We start from the raw sequence: 19,659 nt of genomic DNA on the forward strand, positions 1-19,659 counted from the left end.
CTTCACATTTGGCTAACGATGAGATTGTAATGCTTGAAATTTTTTATGTCTCAACCTCAGTAGTCCCAGGTAACTTCAAAATTTTCTGTGATGTCAGAGGGTTTATTTAGGCTTTACACCACAAACTTGGGGTTTTCAAACTAAGCTCCACAGATGCTTAGATATAACTTAGAGACTTCTCAAACGTCATGGCAGAGAACAAGGAGGAGCTGGGCATTAAGTGATATGAGCCTCCAACTGCACTTCAAGTGGAGAAGCCCTGTTTCTTTGTTTTCTGTTTTACTATCAATTTTCTATGCTTCACTTTATAAATGCAACTAGTAACAGAAAGATTAGTCCTTACTAGTCCTTACACCATTATAGTAATCCAGACAAGACATGAGAGAGGAAAAAAAAAAAAAAATATATATATATATATATATATTTCAGGGGTAGAATCAGTAGTACTTGATTAATTACTAAATTTGGTAGACAATGGAGTACAACAAAGGGAGAAACCAGAATTAGTACCAGAATATAAACTAGAATATGACAAATACTGCATTGAATGCATATAAAAAAGCTCTCAAAATTATGTAAGTCTTAGAGATCAAGGAAGCCTTCTTACAGAGGGTAGCTTGGTAATATTTACGTGCAGAGTTAAACCATGAAAATGATAGAATTTTTTTATGTTAATTTTACGTGCAGAGTTAAAGTCATGAAATGATATAATTTTTTTAATGTTAATACTAATGATGGTAACTATAATTCAGTACTATTTTGTCACAGACACAGTGCAAGGAACATTTCACATAGTATTTCTTTACATCTCTATTATTAATGAGGAAATAAAATATCAGTACGGCCATATCACTTCACATTTGCCATATAATGTAACCTAATCAAAGGAGTAATATCTCATCATGTTCACAGTTACTTAAGGGGATTACAGAAGGCCATGGGTTATTGAGGATCAGCTTAGAATTCTCCCTAGAACACCACTCGAATCCTTCTTGGGTTAAAGACATACACTATCTTTTCTATCACACTATTATTTTCTACTAACAAATCATACTACGAGCACCTAAGAGATATGCTACTACACAGCCATCAACTCCATAGGTAATCATTGCTATGCTGAGGTTTAGAAATCTCTGGATGTTTTCCTTGGTGGCACAAGGATCAAAAAATTAAGAGGCACTTCTGAGGGTGACATTCTGTAAATGACCCTCTATTGGGAATGTAGTATATTACACCTACTACCATCCCCTTCTAGAACCATGTTTCCAGGCTCTGCTGAATCTCTGGTCTGTAGGTGAAAATCTCATCTGCAGTTTGCCTCTGGGAATGCTTTTATACATTAGTAATGAAAACAATTTGGGGGAGTCTCTTATTTATATAGCTAAAGTTACATAGCTTTCAAATAGACCTTTACTAAGTTTGTCATTTGTTGTAGTTCTATTCATCTACAAAAACAAGTGGAATGAAGAAAGTAACTGTAATTACTGTATATTAATGTGTCCCTTGAACCTACATTCACCTCTTCTCTGTAAAATTTCATTTTTATTGTAAAACAGTTTGCAATTTGAAGGGCACACATACTTAACCCCAAACAAGACAAAACTCTGGTATTTTAAATAATTCAAAATTTCTAAAATTCTACCAGGAAATTAGTCTAAGGGAAATAATCTTTCTTCTAAATAAGGGCAAAAAAAATCCCTTTTCGTGAGTGAAATGTTATTTTCTACTTTCTTTTTTTTTAAAGATTTTATTTATTTATTTGACAGAGAGAGACACAGCGAGAGAGGGAATACAAGCAGGGGGAGTGGGAGAAACAGGCTTCCTGCGCAGCAGGGAGCCTGATGCGGGGCTCGATCCCAGGACCCTGGGATCATGACCTGAGCCGAAGGCAGACACTTAACGACTGAGCCACCCATGAGCCCCATATTTTCTACTTTCATCCCAGGCACAATCAGTAATATGAGTTATTTTCGGCTTCAAAGTAGAAAGCGATCAGTTGCACATATTTTCAGAAAACAAACTCTAAGCCAAACAAAACCAAACCAACAGCGTGATTCAGCTTAAATTAAAGCCCTAGTAATATGGCAGGAAAGATGCCCTTAGAAAAGTATAGAAAAACCACGCTTTATAGAACTTTTAATTTTACTGAGTTAAAACCATCAGAGTCACAAGGTCTTCTAGTCCATTGTTTCCATCATTCGAACATGTTGTGCAGCCTGGATGAGTGTGAACTGATATTCTTATTCTCCAAAGATATATCCCTTCCTGTTCATGAACTATACACATTAAATATCCCAGTGCTGTTCAAGAACAACTTCCTCACATACAACTAGTACAGCTGTCAGGGATAAAATGTGTATGTAAATGTACATGTATGCAGTTCCAGGACCCACTTATTTCGAGGAAAAAGCAATTTTGTAAATGTCTTTGAATGTTAAAAATCTCTGCAAAAGTATAAATTAGTGAATTAATCAACGCCTAAGCATATGGAATGCTTATGTATTATGTTATGTATTAAATTTATGTAAACATTTGACATCAAGCTTTTATGCTTCCCAAACTGATCATTTTATATGATTCGACCTAATGTTATATTTTATTACAGCATCAAGCTGATGCTGTATTAATATTATTATTATCATTAGTAGTAGTATTAATAATATTTGGATTTTTTTTTCAACTTGAATAAAAGAAAATCTATTTCTTTTTTGTCAGTCCTGTGGTTATTTATTAGGAAAAAAAATTAGCTTTTTGTCATAGAGTCATTTGAAACATTGGTGTAAAATATATGGAAGTGAGTATTTATCTACCTTTCCAGTTTTATCTTCTGCCACTCTATTTACACGTACTCTGAACTCATAGGGGACTTTCTGCCTTTCTTTAGCAAATCTGGCCCAAGGATGTCCATGTTTTCATTTTACTCTTGTAGCTTTCTGTCTCCCCAGTGTCCTCCCCATAACCTTACTGTGAGAGGTGCAAGAGAGGCCACATAGAACTTTATTGCCTATTTGAAGCCTTCCTAGAATTGTTCACTCAGAACAGATTTTCCCATCTCTCTGCTCACACACTAAGACTTGGTTTAACTGTGGCTGGATATATGTTATTTTTACCAGTAGAGTGCAAGTTCCTTGAGGTGAGAGATCCCGTCAATTTGTCTGTATGCAATTTGCAGTCAGGGTGATGTCTGTATGCACACAAAAAGTGCTCCATGAATTGAAGATTGCTACTAAACTGCAGTGCATTCCAAACACTAGAAGTACTGTAGCGAATCTCCCAAAGACATTTTCGTATACTTGGAATGTTCAGTTATCTACTGGTGTTTTCTAATTGCCTTACCACACATTTCCTACTAAATTACCAGGAGTCCCACTGAGATAGTACTGCCAGCAGCTACGTATCTTGCCAATTTGTGTTAGAAAATGTTGAAATGTTGCCTTTTTGGTGATAAACTAAACAGCAGGGGCTCTGAATTGTTACCGTGGCAACAGAGACCAGGGAAACTAAAAAGGGACTGAGAAATTCCAATGGAGGGATGAGAGGGCTGGATCTCCCAACAAAGATGAACTGATAAAGTCCCCAAGGCCAAGTACTAACCTAAGGTTCTTTGTGATCAGAAGACTATCCTGACGCTGCCCAAAAAGATGAGTCCAACATTCAACCCTAGCTGACTCAATCTATGCTGACTTAATCCATGAATCATGTGGTTCCTTCCTAGACTGCTCCCCTTGCTCTGGAACACGAGACAGATTTTTAATCATTCAAAGGTTACCCTGAAATCAATGACCTTCTCCCCAATTGCTGCAAGGTGCTTTCAATTCCTCTTGAATTAATGAGCAATTCAAGTCTCCAAGGTGACAAGATTTGAACCTTATATTTCATAGGAATTTGAATTCTAATACTTCCAAGTTCAGTAACAGTTCAGCTTTTCTAATGTAGAGCTGAGATGGAATTCTCTGCCAGAATGTCTAGACTATTGTGAAGAGGAGAAAGACAATATTGGATCCCTGAGAAAATACTGAAGGAAACTTAAAGATAAGAGTAAATAAAACAGATTGGGCAATTATATTATGTTTTCCTGAAAACTTGTTCTTCTTCTCTTTATTTTTTTCCTTTTTTTTATTATGTTATGTTAATCACCATACATCATTAGTTTTTGATGTAGTGTTCCATGATTCATTGTTTGCGTATAACACCCAGTACTCCATGCAGTATGTGCCATCTTTAATACCCATCACCAGACTAACCCAACCCCCACCCCCCTCCCCTCTAGAACCCTCAGTTTGTTTCTCAGAGTCCATAGTCTCTCATGGTTTGTCTTCCCTTCCAATTTTGCCCCCATCATTCTTCCCTTCCTGCTATCTTCTTCTTCTTTTTTTAACATATAATGTATTATTTGTTTCAGAGGTACAGGTCTGTGATTCAACAGTCTAGCACAATTCACAGTGCTCACCATAGCACATACCCTCCCCAGTGTCTATCACCCAGCCACCCCATCCCTCCCACCCCCCACCACTCCAGCAACCCTCAGTTTGTTTCCTGAGATTAAGAATTCCTCATATCAGTGAGGTCATATGATACATGTCTTTCTCTGATTGACTTATTTCACTCAGCATAATACCCTCCAGTTCCATCCAGGTCATTGCAAATGGCAAGATTTCATTCCTTTTGATGGCTGCATAATATTCCATTGTATATATATACCACATCTTCTTTATCCATTCATCTGTCGATGGACATCTTGGCTCTTTCCACAGTTTGGCTATTGTGGACATTGCTGCTATAAACATCAGGGTGCATGTACCCCTTCGGATCCCTACATTTGTATCTTTGGGGTAAATACCCAGTAGTGCAATTGCTGGGTTGTAGGGTAGTTCTATTTTCAACTTTTTGAGGAACCTCCATACTGTTTTCCAGAGTGGCTGCACCAGCTTGCATTCCCACCACAGTGTAGGAGGGTTCCCCTTTCTCCGCATCCCCGCCAACATTTGTCGTTTCCTGACTTGTTAATTTTAGCCATTCTGACTGGTGTGAGGTGGTATCTCATTGAGGCTTTGATTTAGATTTCCCTGATGCTGAGTGATGTTGAGCACTTTTTCATGTGTCTGTTGGCCATTTGGATGTCTTCTTTGGAAAAATGTCTGTTCATGTCTTCTGCCCATTTCTTGATTAGATCATTTGTTCTTTGGGTGTTGAGTTTAAGAAGTTCTTTATAGATTTTGGATACTAGCCCTTTATCTGATATGTCATTTGCAAATATCTTCTCCCATTCTGTCAGTTGTCTTTTGGTTTTGTTGACTGCTTCTTTTGCTGTGCAAAAGCTTTTTATCTTGATGAAGTCCCAAGAGTTCATTTTTGCCCTTGCTTCCCTTGCCTTTGGCAATGTTTCTAGGAAGAACCTGCTGCTGCTGAGGTCGAAGAGGTTCCTGCCTGTGTTCTCCTTTAGGATTTTGATGGACTCCTGTCTCACATTGTGGTCTTTCAACCATTTGGAGTCTATTTTTGTGTGTGGTGTAAGGAAATGGTCCAGTTTCATTCTTCTGCATGTGGCTGTCCAATTTTCCCAACACCATTTGTTGAAGAGACTGTCTTTTTTCCATTGGACATTCTTTCCTGCTTTGTCAAAGATTAGTTGACCATAGAGTTGAGGGTCCATTTCTGGGCTCTCTATTCTGTTCCATTGATCTATGTGTCTGTTTTTGTGCCAGTACCATAATGTCTTGATGATGACAGCTTTGTAATAGAGCTGGAAGTCCGGAATTGTGATGCCGCCAGCTTTGCTTTTCTTTTTCAACATTCCTCTGGCTATTCGGGGTCTTTTCTGGTTCCATATAAATTTTAGGATTATTTGTTCCATTTCTTTGAAAAAAGTGGATGGTATTTTGATAGGGATTGCATTGAATGTGTAGATTGCTCTAGGTAGCATTGACATCTTCATAATATTTTTTCTTCCAATCCATGAGCATGGAATGTTTTTCCATTTCTTTGTGTCTTCCTCAATTTCTTTCATGAGTATTTTATAGTTTTCTGAGTACAGATTCTTTGCCTCTTTGGTTAGATTTATTCCTAGGTATCTTATGGTTTTGCATGCAATTGTAAATGGGATCGACTCCTTAATTTCTCTTTCTTCTGTCTTGTTGTTAGTGTATAGAAATGCCACTGATTTCTATGCATTGATTTTATATCCTGCCACTTTACTGAATTCCTGTATGAGTTCTAGCAGTTTTGGGGTGGTCTTTTGGGTTTTCCACATAAAGTATCATATCATCTGCAAAGAGTGAGAGTTTGACTTCTTCTTTGCCAATATGGATGTCTTTTATTTCTTTTTGTTGTCTGATTGCTGAGGCTAGGACTTCTAGTACTATGTTGAATAGCCATGGTGATAGTGGACATCCCTGCCGTGTTCCCGACCTTAGGGGGAAAGCTCTCAGTTTTTCCCAATTGAGAATAACATTTTCTGTGAGTTTTTCATAGATGGCTTTTATGATATTGAGGTAAGTACCCGCTATCCCTACACTATGAAGAGTTTTAATCAAGAAAGGATGCTGTACTATGTCAAATACTTTTTCTGCATCTACTGAGAGGATCATATGGTTCTTCTTCTTTCTTTTATTAATGTTTTGTATCACATTGATTGATTGGTGGATGTTGAACCAAACTTGCAGCCCAGGGATAAATCCCACTTGGTCGTGGTGAATAATCCTTTTAATGTACTTAAAAATGGATCACAGGGAACCCATTCATGTAGATCCTATTGGCTAGTATTTTGGTGAGAATTTTTGCATCCATGTTCATCAGGGATATTGGCTTCTTCTCTTTACAAGATAAAAAACAAAAACAAACACACAAAACAAATTTTATATATCCTTGTCATGGCTTCTGTTTTAAGTTTTTTGAACTGCAGCTAATTCCAGAGGTTTGGTTGTTTTGTGATAGCACTGATTTGTACATCTATGATGGGTGGATTTTTGTGTACCCATGGTATAGTTAAATAGGAATTTTTAAAGGTGATATATCATTTTATGTATCAGTACATTTTTATATAGATATAGACATACAAATAGATCGTTTATGCAGACAAGGGGTGTATATTATCTACAATAAATAAGAAAATAAATTGTGTAATAAGTATAAAATAATCCCATTCTTGAAAATGATTATGTCATATATCATATTATATATTCACCTGTATATACACTTACCTACAGGAAAACACAAAGAATGTTTAACAGTCACTTCTCTGAGTACAGCTGAGAGAATTCAGGTAGAAGAGGTCTTTATTAAATTAATTTGATTAGGGTGGATCTGAAAATTATTCCAAAATAAGCACATATTATCTTTTATAAAAGGCACATTATTTTTAAAGATTTTATTTATTTATTTGACAGAGAGAGACACAGTGAGAGAGGGAACACAAGCAGGGGGAGTGGGAGAGGGAGAAGCAGGGTTCCCGTGGAGCAGGGAGCCCGATGCAGGGCTCAATCCCAGGATCCTTGGATCATGACCTGAGCCGAAGGCAGACACTTAATGACTGAGCCACCCAGGCACCCCTTAAAACAAAATTCTGAAACAAATTATATTATACATCTTCTCTGTTCTGTTTATTTAATTATTTTCCATTCTTACTTTCATTATTTCCTTCAATGTTTAGTATGTTTAATTTGCTGTTCCTTTTCTCACTTTTTAGATGGCTCCTTAGATCATTGACTTTTAGTCTTCTTTTCTAAAATACGCATGTATAGCTATATTAATTTCAGTCCAAGAATGGTGTCAGCTGCATTCTATAAGGTTTTTGTTTGTTTGCTTTGTTTAGTAAATTTAACTTAAGCCTATATACCAAAAAATGCAGAAATCATTATGGTAGGGCTGAAATATTTTGATCACAGGGAACCCATTCATGTAGACAACACCAATATAAAGAAACATTATATAACAGGACATCAGAAGTCTCTGTGCTTCTCTTAGTAACAGCTGCTCACCCCAAGGGCAATACTATCATAACTATTAAGTACTTATATTAGTTTTGCCTGATGTAAATTTTTTTACAAATGAATCATACAGCATGACCTATTTGTCTGGCTACTTTTGCTCGATATTATACTTGTAAGTCCTCCATTTTGTTCTGTGTAGTTGAAGTTCATTTATTCTTGTGATGTGTAATATATCATTGTATGAATATGCCACAATTTTTCATTTATTCTGTTCTAGATAGGCATTAGAGTATTTCCAGTTTTGACTATTACAAATAATTCTTCTAAAAGCATCTGTGTGTGTGTGTGTGTGTGTGTGCGCATGTACATTCATTTAAGACCATATGTAGACATACCTTTTGTGTATATATGTAGGAATGGATCATATATTCAGCATTAGTAGACACTAGGAAACAATTTTCCAAAATACATGTACCAATTTATACTTCTACATTTAATTTAGGAGAGCTTCAATTGTTCCATATCCTCATTGACATTTGGTAGCATTTTTTAATTTTTCAATTTAACCATTTTAGTAAGTGTGTAGTGATATTCAGTTGTAGCTTTAAATTGCATATTCCAAAGGCTAATACGATTAAGAAAATTTTTCTATTTTTATTACACTTTCATACCCCTATTTTGTGAAGTGCCAATTCATGTTTTTGCATATTTTTCTTTTAATTGTCTGTCATTGTCTTTTTAATTAATCTAGTAGTTTTTTTTTATGGATTTGAATATAAATCCTTTGTTCAGTATACGCATTGCAAATATCTTGTTCACTTCTTCAGCTTGATTATCACACATTCAATAACGCCATTTGATCCTCTGAAATTTTTTATCTTAAAACAGTACAAGTTATTTTTTTCCTTTAGGGTTAGTCCTATTAGAACCTTCTTTCAGAAAAAAAATGTCCACTCCAAGAAGGTTCTATGAGGTAATTTTCTAGAGTTGCTATATTACTTTTTTTTTTTTAAAGATTTTATTTATTTATTTGACAGAGAGAGACACAGCGAGAGAGGGAACACAAGCAGGGGGGAGTGGGAGAGGGAGAAGCAGGCTTCCCGCTGAGCAGGGAGCCCCACAGGACCCTGGGATCATGACCTGAGCCGAAGGCAGACGCTTAACGACTGAGCCACCCAGGCGCCCAACTATATTACTTTTTGATAAACAATTCTGGGATTAGTTTTTATGAACTGTGTAAAATAGTAGTGTACATATCTTTTTTCCTCTATGAATGTCCAATCCATCCATTCAGGCAAAGATCATCCTTTCCTCACTGCACTATCACCTAGTCATAAAACAGATGACCATATGCGAATGGAATCATTTTCAGTGATTCTAAATGCTTCCATTGGCAGGTTTGTCTGTCCTTGTGCCAATATTATACTGCCTTTATTACTGTATGTTTATAATGGGTTTTATATCTGCTACTGTAGAGCTAACAAATTTCATTTAGCTTCAGAATGTTGTCTGAACACTGCCCTTTGCATTTATGTGTAAATTCCTGAAGTCAATTTGTTAATTGCTACAAAAACTAACAAACAAGTCTGTTAGTATTTTAATTGAGATTGTTTGCAATCTCAGGATCATTTTAAAGGGTACTGCCATAATTATAAAAATTACTCTTTAAATTCATAGTGGTGTATTGCTTCATTTATTAAACCTTTAATTTTTCTCATTTTTTGGCTTTTTAATATTAATGTCTTGTTCATTTTTTGTTAAATTTGTTTTCAGGTAATTGCTGAAGTTTTTGCTACTGTATGATAACTTTCACATTTTTTTCAGCCTATTATTTTTGTTCATATAAAAATAAAACTGGTTATTATAAAGAGAACTTATATTGAAGGATCTTGCCAAGTTAACTTATTAATTTAAATATTTATTTTCTGAAAAATCTTCAACATTTATAACTTTATTATCTGGGAATTTCTTTTATTATTCCTATTCCAGTTCATATTCTTTCTATTTTTTCTCCCTGTTTTAGAACACTGGCTGAACAGAGCTGGTACTAAAGGGCATTCATGTTTTGCTTTCAGCCTTAGAGTTAACATTGAATATTTCTCCATTGAATTCACTGAGTTTTTAATTAGTACTATGTGTGAAGTTGTGTGCATGTATGTAAAAGAAAGATGTTCCCTTAATTTCAATTTTGCTGAATTTTATTATATTTTATTTTTATTAGTTGTGTGTTTTTATTGTTTAGAAGAAAAACTAAATGGTTAAAAAAAGACTGGAAGCAAAAGTGACAGTTATAGTTTTTTTTTTTGCTGAATTTTATAAGAAATTTTTTCATATGCTTTATCTATATTTATCAAAACAATCATATGATTTTTTCTTCAATTGTGGTGAATTATACTGTTTGATTTTTTAATGATAAATTGTCTTTGCTTACCTAAAATAAACCCTATTTGGGTTTTTTGTTTTTTTTAATTATGTTATTTAGTCACCATACAGTACATCATTATAAACCCTATTTGTTAATAATGTTCATTTTTATCACTCTATTTGATTAGCTAATATTTATTAAGGAATTTTTCATCTATAGTCAAGAGAAAAATTTGTCCCAAATTTTCCTTACTTGCTGTATCTTTTCCAAGTTTTAGAAGTAAGTTTGTGTTGGCCTTATGAAAAAGAGTTGGAAATTTCTCTCTCTTTTGAATTTTCTAGAACGGTTTGTTAAAGAGTTATATTCCTCTGTTAAAATATTTGGAAGAAATAACTGGTAAAACCATCTGATCTGTCTTTATGGAAAAGTTTTCAATGATGATTTAATTTCCTCAGCTGACATCAGATAATTCAGATTTTCTATTTTTTTCTGCTGTCATCTTTGTAAAGTTGTATTTATCAATAAATCTGTTCACTTTTTCCAAATTGTCAAATATAATGAAATAAAAATGTTCATAATATCTATTTGTTAAATTTACTTCTAAATATATTTTCTTCAACTTATGATGGAGTTACATCCAATAAACCCATTGTAAGTTGAAAATATCATTAAGTTGGAAATGCATTTAATGCACCTAACCTACTGAATATCATAAGCTTAGCCTGGCCTAACTTTAACATGCTCAGAACATTTAAAATAGCTTACAGCGGGGCAAAACTCGAAAACTATTTTGTAATACAGTGTTGAATATCTTATGTAATTTATTGAATACTGTACTGAAAATGAAAAACAGAATGGTTGTATGGGTATAGAACAGTTGTATCAGCTGTTTATCCTCATGATCACGGGACTGACTGGGAGCTGTGGCTCACTTCATCTGCCCGGAATCAATGCAGAAGATCTTATCTTATCTGCAGCCTGGGAAAAGATCAAAATTCAAAATTCAAAATATCATTTCCATTAAATGCGCATTGCTTTTACTCTACCATAAAGATCAAAATTCAAGATTCAGAATATGATTTCCACTAAATGTGTATTGCTTTTACTCTATCATAAAGTTGAAATATTTTAAGCCAAGCCATTGTAAGTCATTTAAATATCAGTAACAAAAATGAAAAATTATAGAATCACTAAAAATTGTATTTGTTTTGATGATTTTCTGTTATTTCTTTAACATTTTATTGATTTCCTATGTTGTTCCTTCTAATTTATTTCATTTTCACTTGCTGATTTTTCTAGTCTTTGATATAAAAGTTTAAATCATTTTTTTCTTTTTTCAAGTTTCTATTTAAATTCCAGTTAGTTAACATACAGTATAACATTAATTTCAAGTGTAGAATTTTTTTTTTTTTTTTAAAGATTTTGTTTATTTATTTGACAGAGAGAGATACACAGCGAGAGAGAACACAAGCAGGGGGAGTGGGAGAGGGAGAAGCAGGCTTCCCGCAGAGCAGGGAGCCCGATGCGGGGCTCGATCCCAGGACCCTGGGATCATGACCTGAGCCGAAGGCAGACGCTTAACGACTGAGCCACCCAGGCGCCACTCAAGTGTAGAATTTAGTGATTCATCACTTACATATACTTTTTCTTCCTTTTTATTGTATGCTTTTAAGTCTATATATTAGCTGATTCATACATTTTTACTTGTATCTTAATTATAAGATTCATTTAAGATATTTGCTACTATCTTCTTTGCCTCACATTATTTAGTTTAATTTCCACTTAGTTGATATTTTTATATTTATTATTTTTATTGATTTTTATTTAGCTTAGATCCACTGTGGTTAAAGAACTTACCATGAATATTCTCAACTGTTAAAATTTATTGAACCTTTCTTTATGGTAAGAATCTGGTCAATTTGGTGAATATTCAATATAAACTTAATACTATGATATTTGTGGGGCACCTGGGTGGCTTAGTAGGTTAAGCAGCCAACTCTTGATTTCAGCTCAGGTGTTGATCTCAAGGTCATGAGTTCGAGCACCATATTGGGCTCCAATCTGGGTATGGAGCCTACTTAAAAATTTTTTTAAAAATAAAATAAAAAATAAATTCTATGATATTTATCATTTACTATTTACACTAGTTTAATATGACAATTAGGTTAACTCAATTACTTAGATTGTTTAAGCTTTCTAACCTTACAGAAATTTTGTTTGCTTTTTCTACTAGTTTTTAGATATGTTTGCTAAAAAATATGTCAATATGATTATGAGCCTGTCTATTCTCCTTTTTCTTCACTTAATTCTTGCTTTGTATGTGTTTAGAGTATAGACTTAGAGTTATGACATCTTCTTCTTAAATTCCTCAAAAATTATGAAATTCCTCTTTTATTCCTAATAATGTTTTTTTTGCATTAAAATCTACTTTATGTGATATTAATGTAGTTGTCCCAAATTGCTTTTGATTTTCTATATTTTCTATATAGCATTTAAAAAACATTTCATCCTTGTATTTAAAGTGCATTTCATGTAATCAGTATGTAAGAGGAATTTGTACTTTTATACAGTCCCCAAATTGACTCAATTACTTGGAGTATAATATATATATATATATATATATATACATTTATTATAATCAATGATGTATTTATGTTTTCTTTTATCTTCCTATTATTTATTCCCATTTGTGTGATTTGGTTTATGTTCTTTTTTCCCCCCCTTCTCTTTTGAATTAATCATGCATTTATCTGTTTTTTAACCCTATTAAACATTGCTTACACATTGTTTACACATTGTTTAATTCTTCTTCAAATTATTTACACATTATTTAAATTGTTTACACATTGTTTCTTTTTTAAATTATTACTCAGAGGGTTGTAACATCAACCATTATCTTATTACAGTTTAATAAAAACAATATTTACATCTTTCCCAATACTGCTAGAGCCCTACATCTATTAAATTATATCCACCATATGCATCTTTGTTGCCATGAATTTTAGTTCTACATAGGGCTAAACTCATCAAAGTAGCAATATTGTTCATTTTATTAAGTTACTGTTGTTCATTTTTAATCAACACTTACTTATATTTGCCCATTTATTTACTCTTTTTAGTTTTCTTCATTTTCTCCTACATATCTATGTTTTCATTGCTATCTCTTGACTATAATCTGAAAAATTCCTTTCTTTACATGTAAGCCTATTTGCTTCCAATTTCCTTCTTCTATCTTACCTTTATTTTTGAGGACTTTTTTTTTCTGAGTAGAAATTATTAGGTTGACTGTTATTTGCTCTTAATACATTAAATATGCCATACATTGCCACTGGTTTCTACTGTTTCTATTAAGAGGTCAGCATCAAAAAATATTTCTTTCTCTGATAGTAATGTATTTTTTCTTTTATACTTTCAAGATTTCTACTTTGTGTTAGTTTTCAGCAGTTTTACTATGATGTGTAGGTGTTAACGTGTGTGCGTTAAGTGAGGTGTTAACGTGTGTGCATCTGTGTCTGTCTGTATGTGTGTTTACACTGCTCTGAGTTTGCTGCCCTTTTTGAGTCTGTGTATTCATGCCTTCCACTTGTTTTAGAAAACTGCTCAGCCATTGTATTTTCAAGTACTGCTTTTTCTACATTTTCTCTCTCTTTTTTCCATGGAACTTGATTTGCACGTATGTTTACACACTTGACTGTGTCCCATATGTCTCTTACACTTTTATATTTTTTCGGTTTTCTTTTTCTGTTCCAAGTTGAGTGTTTACGTCTGAATTCCAGTATCCAGTTCATTGGTAGGTCTGTCTTTATTGCCTTTTTTTTCTCTTATTACTAGTCATATTTTATTATCTCATGCTGTAGCTCTTAATTTTTAAAAAGATTCAGTCTACAGCAAGTTTATCCCTATTTTCCCTGCATGATTCTTTCAGGGCTAAGTGTTCTTGTCTCTCAGTCCTGTAATAATATGTCTCAGCTATTCTTAACTTCCCAAGTTAGCTCTTCAGCTTCCCAGCCCATGCAATTTCAAATTTTATAAATATCTCTAAGAGAGACTACATTTATCATGAAGCAGGACCTCTCCCCATGAGTATCTATTTTCCCCCTAATCATGCAAGATAGTGAACTCCCTTATATATGTTTTTGGCTTAGTTTTCCAACCTTGTATGCAACCCAGAGCTCAGAACTAGCTTCAAATTTGAGACCACTGAAAGGTTAACATGTCACACTAGCCCCAAGTTTCTACAAAATATACTACTGGAGTATCTTTCTACCTGTGGAAAGTATCTTGTCTGGAACAAGGTTGACCATCAGCCCACATGCTGAAACCAGCCAAAGTTACAAGGAAAGCAAAAATAGCTGGTCATCCTTAACTCATCACAACAGGGTTTTTTTCTGTGAATTTTAGCTCTTCCAGGCCTTGTTGCCCCCAAAGTCCTCTGATGCCTTTAAAAATATGATTTTGTGGGCGCCTGGGTGGCTCAGTTGGTTAAGCGACTGCCTTCAGCTCAGGTCATGATCCTGGAGTCCTGGGATCGAGTCCCACATCGGGCTCCCTGCTCAGCAGGGAGTCTGCTTCTCCCTCTGACCTTCCTCCCTCTCATGCTCTCTGTCTCTCATTGTCTCTCTCGCAAATAAATAAAATCTTAAAAAAAAATTAAAAAATATGATTTTGTAATTTATTTGGCTTTATTAGGTGTAACAGGAGCATTAGTCTGTTGCAAACTGCTTCATCTTACCTGGAAATGTTTCTGTGGAGTTGTTTGACTGAATTGTAGGTAAAAACCATGTAGCTCATTGGTATCTGTGTATGTATCTTCTAGATAGGGTTTATGTTTCTTCTGGCAGACAGCTTGGTTAGAGTAGATTACCTTAATCTTCTCAGAAATTAGGTGCTTCAAATTTATTTTCAGTGACAACTGGTTTATCTCCAGTCTAGGTTTACTCCTTGGATATAGTCTTTTGAATTCTAGTAGAAAATTCTGGGTGTTTATAGAACCTCTCTATTAGGACAGGAGCTCAACTCTAATTTTTATTCTACGAGTCTCCTGAAATAATGAAGATACATTTTGGACACTCAGATGTTCAGCCTCAGATTTCTGCTTAGCTTCTCAGCTCAATAACCATGCCCCCCCCACCAACCCCCCATATCAAATTGGAAAATAACTTCAATAGGAAAAGTGTTTCCAAATGTCTGGCTCATTTTGCTTAGCTTCCTTTCTCTATCAAAATTATAACTTAATAAGTTTTTATTGTGGTATGCTCTCAAATATAATTTTTGTCTTATTTTTTTCCAGCTTGGTTATTTGTTCTCAATGAATGGATTGGTCCACAACAAATTATCGTGCTGCTTTCAAGTTAATTATCATGTATTTTAATTCTATTTCTACTTTCAACCACACAAGACATTATAAATATAGTCAGCATGTATTTTTTTACCTTATTCTACATATTTATCTTTTCTCTTTCTTCCCCATTCCTTTTCATCTGTTTTATTCACTTCCTAAAAAAAACTTCTAAAATTTCCTTTATTAGCTATCCTGTTAACTAATTCTCTGCAAATAAAAGAGGATGCATGTATAATTCTTTGCAATTATTCAGAACAACCTATGGAAAAAAATGGGTGCTGCTAAACAACACAAAATGAAATTCGATTTTAAATCAATAGAGCAAGGTTTTACCCTTTTATTCACAGATGATGTCAAATATTTATAAGTATTCATCTATAAAATTGTTACATTTTAGGGTAATGGAAATAAACTTACAATTCATTTGATTAAAGAGACTTCTCGGGGCCTGTGAAAAATGACTATGTAATTTCTTTGACTCAAATAGGAAAAAGACATTTAAAAGACATAAAACTAAACCAAAATTTATTTACTCTCAAAGAAAAACACTTTGAATTTTGAGCATGGTGGATTTTACTATATATATACTGAAATTTATTTTGAAGCCCAGCTCCATTATTCATGAGAAAGAAATCACTTCAAAATTTGCTCCACAATGAGGAGTTCTGACCCTTTTCATTAACCTTCTTTTTCCTTTCCCCCAATCTCAGTACTCACACATTTCAACACATCTCTGATGTTATTGATGCATATTAGTCTTCAAATTGAAATGTCATAAGCCACTTAAAATTCTCCTCAATTCATATCAAACCCAGTCAACATCTCTGTGCAATAGAACTCTTAAGAGTCAGAAATAGAATTTGTATTAGCTCTATGCATTTTTAAAACAATCTAATAGGTACAAGAAATATACAACATTTATATAGGACATAAAAATAAATTAAACTCAGTTGTCAAAAGTCCTCTTTAACCTAATAATTTTCTGGAAACTTACATGGTTGCTATAGATATAATTAATTGGCACTCTGTGCCTTAACAAAACAAGAGGAGATCCTTCAAGCCATGTGCATAACTAATTTCCTTCTAAACCAAGCATAATTTCCTTATATTAATAGCAGCTAAATGTGTCTAAGTTTCTAGGTTATTCATTACTGACATTATAAGAAAAGCTTAGAAACCACAAAACACCTCGAAGAAATAGGTATTCCATATGATTTTGGCTCAATCTAAGTCCTAGGGACAAATAATTATCACTACTTATCAGGCTGCTGGCTCTGCAGGGCTGCCATGCATTTCATTTTGATGACCATGAAATTCTGGCATCAAAATGTATTTATCAATTAGTAAAGGATGAACAATTTTTGATAATCTTGGATTTGTCAATGACAAGAGAGGGGTGACTTAAGAAATATAACGCATATAACAAAAGTCACTTAAAAGAGAAATAAGTATATCTCTAATAAAAACTTAACTTGGCCCTGGCAGATTCAGCATGCTTCTTTACTCCTCAAAAATGTTGCATAACTACAGTAGAGTCAGGCTGAATTGCAAGGCCATAATTTGTACTGGAACCCCACATTAAGGTGGAGCGGGCCCTAGCAAGAACACACCCACTTGGAGTATTGAAAGGAACTCTTGATAGCATGGCTGAAAAAAGACTAGACACCAGGCAGACCCAAGCCAGCTTAATTCTGAAAGAGGAACACAAAGAGTGGAGTCACAGATAATTGTCAGCAGTCAGTACATAGTGATCTGGAAATAAGGGACAGAAATAAAATCCCAGGGGAAAATACAAGGGACATGGTGTTGACAGGACTAGAAAACATTACTAGTTCTAGAAAATCAAGTACAAGACCATGTTTGATAAGACGTATCCCTGACACAGGGTGATAAAAAAGGGAACCTGGTTCTGAGAACTGGGGTGAGAAGGTCAAGACTGGAGTAGCCACAAGCCTGACTTAAAAAGTTCAGAGTAAAGCCTTTCTACACAACCCGGGGAAAATCCATACGGCATTGTTCTGTGTTCCCATCATAACTTAAAGGGAAACTTTCACAATGTTCAAAGATCCTGATAGCCTGCAAATGATCAGGAGGAGCATGTCTTCAAACTCCTTGCAGCAGGAACCCATTTAGGTGGTACCAACCTTGACTTCCAAATGGAACAGTACATCCTTTCCAAAAGGTAAAGTGATGGTATCTACATCATAAATCAGAAGAAAACCTGGGAGAAGCTTCTGGCAGCTCGTGCTGTTGTTACCACATTAAAGTCAGATGATGTCAATGTCATATCACCCAGGAATACTGGCCAACAAGCTGTGCTGAAGTTTGCTGATGCTACTGGAGCCACTCCTATTGCTGGCTGCTTCAGAATCAGATCCAAACAGTCTTCCAGGAGCCAAGACCCCTGGTGGTTACTGATCCCAGGGCTGACCACCAGCCTCTGCAGGGCTCTCAGCCTCTCACAGAGGCTTTTACAGAGGTATCTTATATTAACCTGCCTACCTTGGCTCTATGTAACACAGACTCTCCTCTGTGATATGTGAACATTGCCATCCCTTGCAACAACAAGGGAGCTCATTCGGTGGGTCTGAAGTGGTAGATGCCGGCCCAGAAGTTCTCAGCTTGCCTGGCACCATTTCCCATGAACACCCATGGGAAGTCATGCCTGATCTCTACTTCTACAGAGATCCTGAAAAGACTGAAAAGGAAAAGCAGGCCACTGATGAGAAGGCTGTGACCAAGAAGGAATTTCAGGGTGAGTGGACTGCTCCAGCTCCTGAGTTCACTGCTCATCAACCTGAAGTTACAGATTGGTCTGAAGGCATACAGGGGCCTTATGTGCCTATTCAGCAGTTCCCTACTGAAGCCTGGACCACTATGGTCCACAGCTTCCAATGCCCAGGCCACTGAATGGGTAGGAACAACCACTGAGTGGCCTTAAGCTTCCACAAAGGCAAACAAAATGGAAATAAGGTTGGTGGAAAATAGTTTCTTAAAAAAAAAAAAAAAAGGAGTTGAGAGTAAAAATAAAATAAAAACAAAGACATAGAATCACATGTTGGGAAGAAATCCAAAATTTCCAAGAAAATTAATCACCTTAATCACCTTAGATTCTTTCAATGAACAGAACTAGTCTTAAAACCATTTATAATAAGGTACAGTTTTGTTTTTAATTGTTTTTGTTTTTATTTTTAGGCATATAAATTTATGAGCCTCATATAGAGAGATTATAAGGAGGACATATTATTCTCTAAGGACTTCCACAAACTATGAAAATGCAGTCAAGAGTATGCTGTAACAGAACAAAGAAATGTGTAGACTTTTATCTCATATTCTAAAGAATACAAATGAATGAAATGTCAGGATGAGAATGATTGGCAGGAAGAATTTTTGTCTATGGAGGCATGAGTCTGAACTATATTTATAAAAATCTAGATGTATAGTTGTTTTAAAAAAGCAGTCATAGTACCTGAGGCACAAGAGTTAAAGTAAATATTTTAGTAACTGGAAGAGCTCTTATCCACAATCACACACACATTAGTTATTTACCTCTCTGGTATACTGATTACTTTTAAATGGACATGGGCAGGCAATTTTCCAGGGAACAAAGGGAAGTGACCAATAAATATGCGAGCACACTTCCACCTCTTCAGTAATTAAATTATATTGAAATATTTTTCATCTATGGAGCTAACAGACTAAATGAATGGCAAGGTAAAATTATAAGATGTGCACACAGAGGCATATTCTTGTCAGTAGATATGCAAATTGCTATAACCCCAAAGAAATCAAGTTGACAGTTAAAGAACTGTCAGATGTTGTTTACTCAGCAATTCTTCCAAACAAATAATCAGAAATATGGGCAAACATAAATTCATACAAATACTTATTGCAGCATATTTATAACTAAAAAATACATACATATATACTCCCAAATGGTATTGGAGAAATATTTAAGTAAATCATAATATAGTCATATAAAGTAACAAGGTATCTATTTTATATGGGCACTAGCATTCTCTTCT

The 19,659-nt window shown here is 34.7% G+C and overlaps 1 pseudogene; it reads left to right on the plus strand.

Annotated features, from left to right (window-relative positions):
* The window catches only part of LOC116638597, a 35,886-nt pseudogene extending 17,311 nt beyond the window's left edge, over positions 1-18,575 (plus strand).
* The last annotated feature ends 1,084 nt before the right edge of the window (positions 18,576-19,659 follow it).

Source organism: Phoca vitulina, unplaced genomic scaffold, assembly GCF_004348235.1.
Source record: "Phoca vitulina isolate PV1807 unplaced genomic scaffold, GSC_HSeal_1.0 scaffold16, whole genome shotgun sequence".
Classification (NCBI taxonomy): domain Eukaryota; kingdom Metazoa; phylum Chordata; class Mammalia; order Carnivora; family Phocidae; genus Phoca; species Phoca vitulina.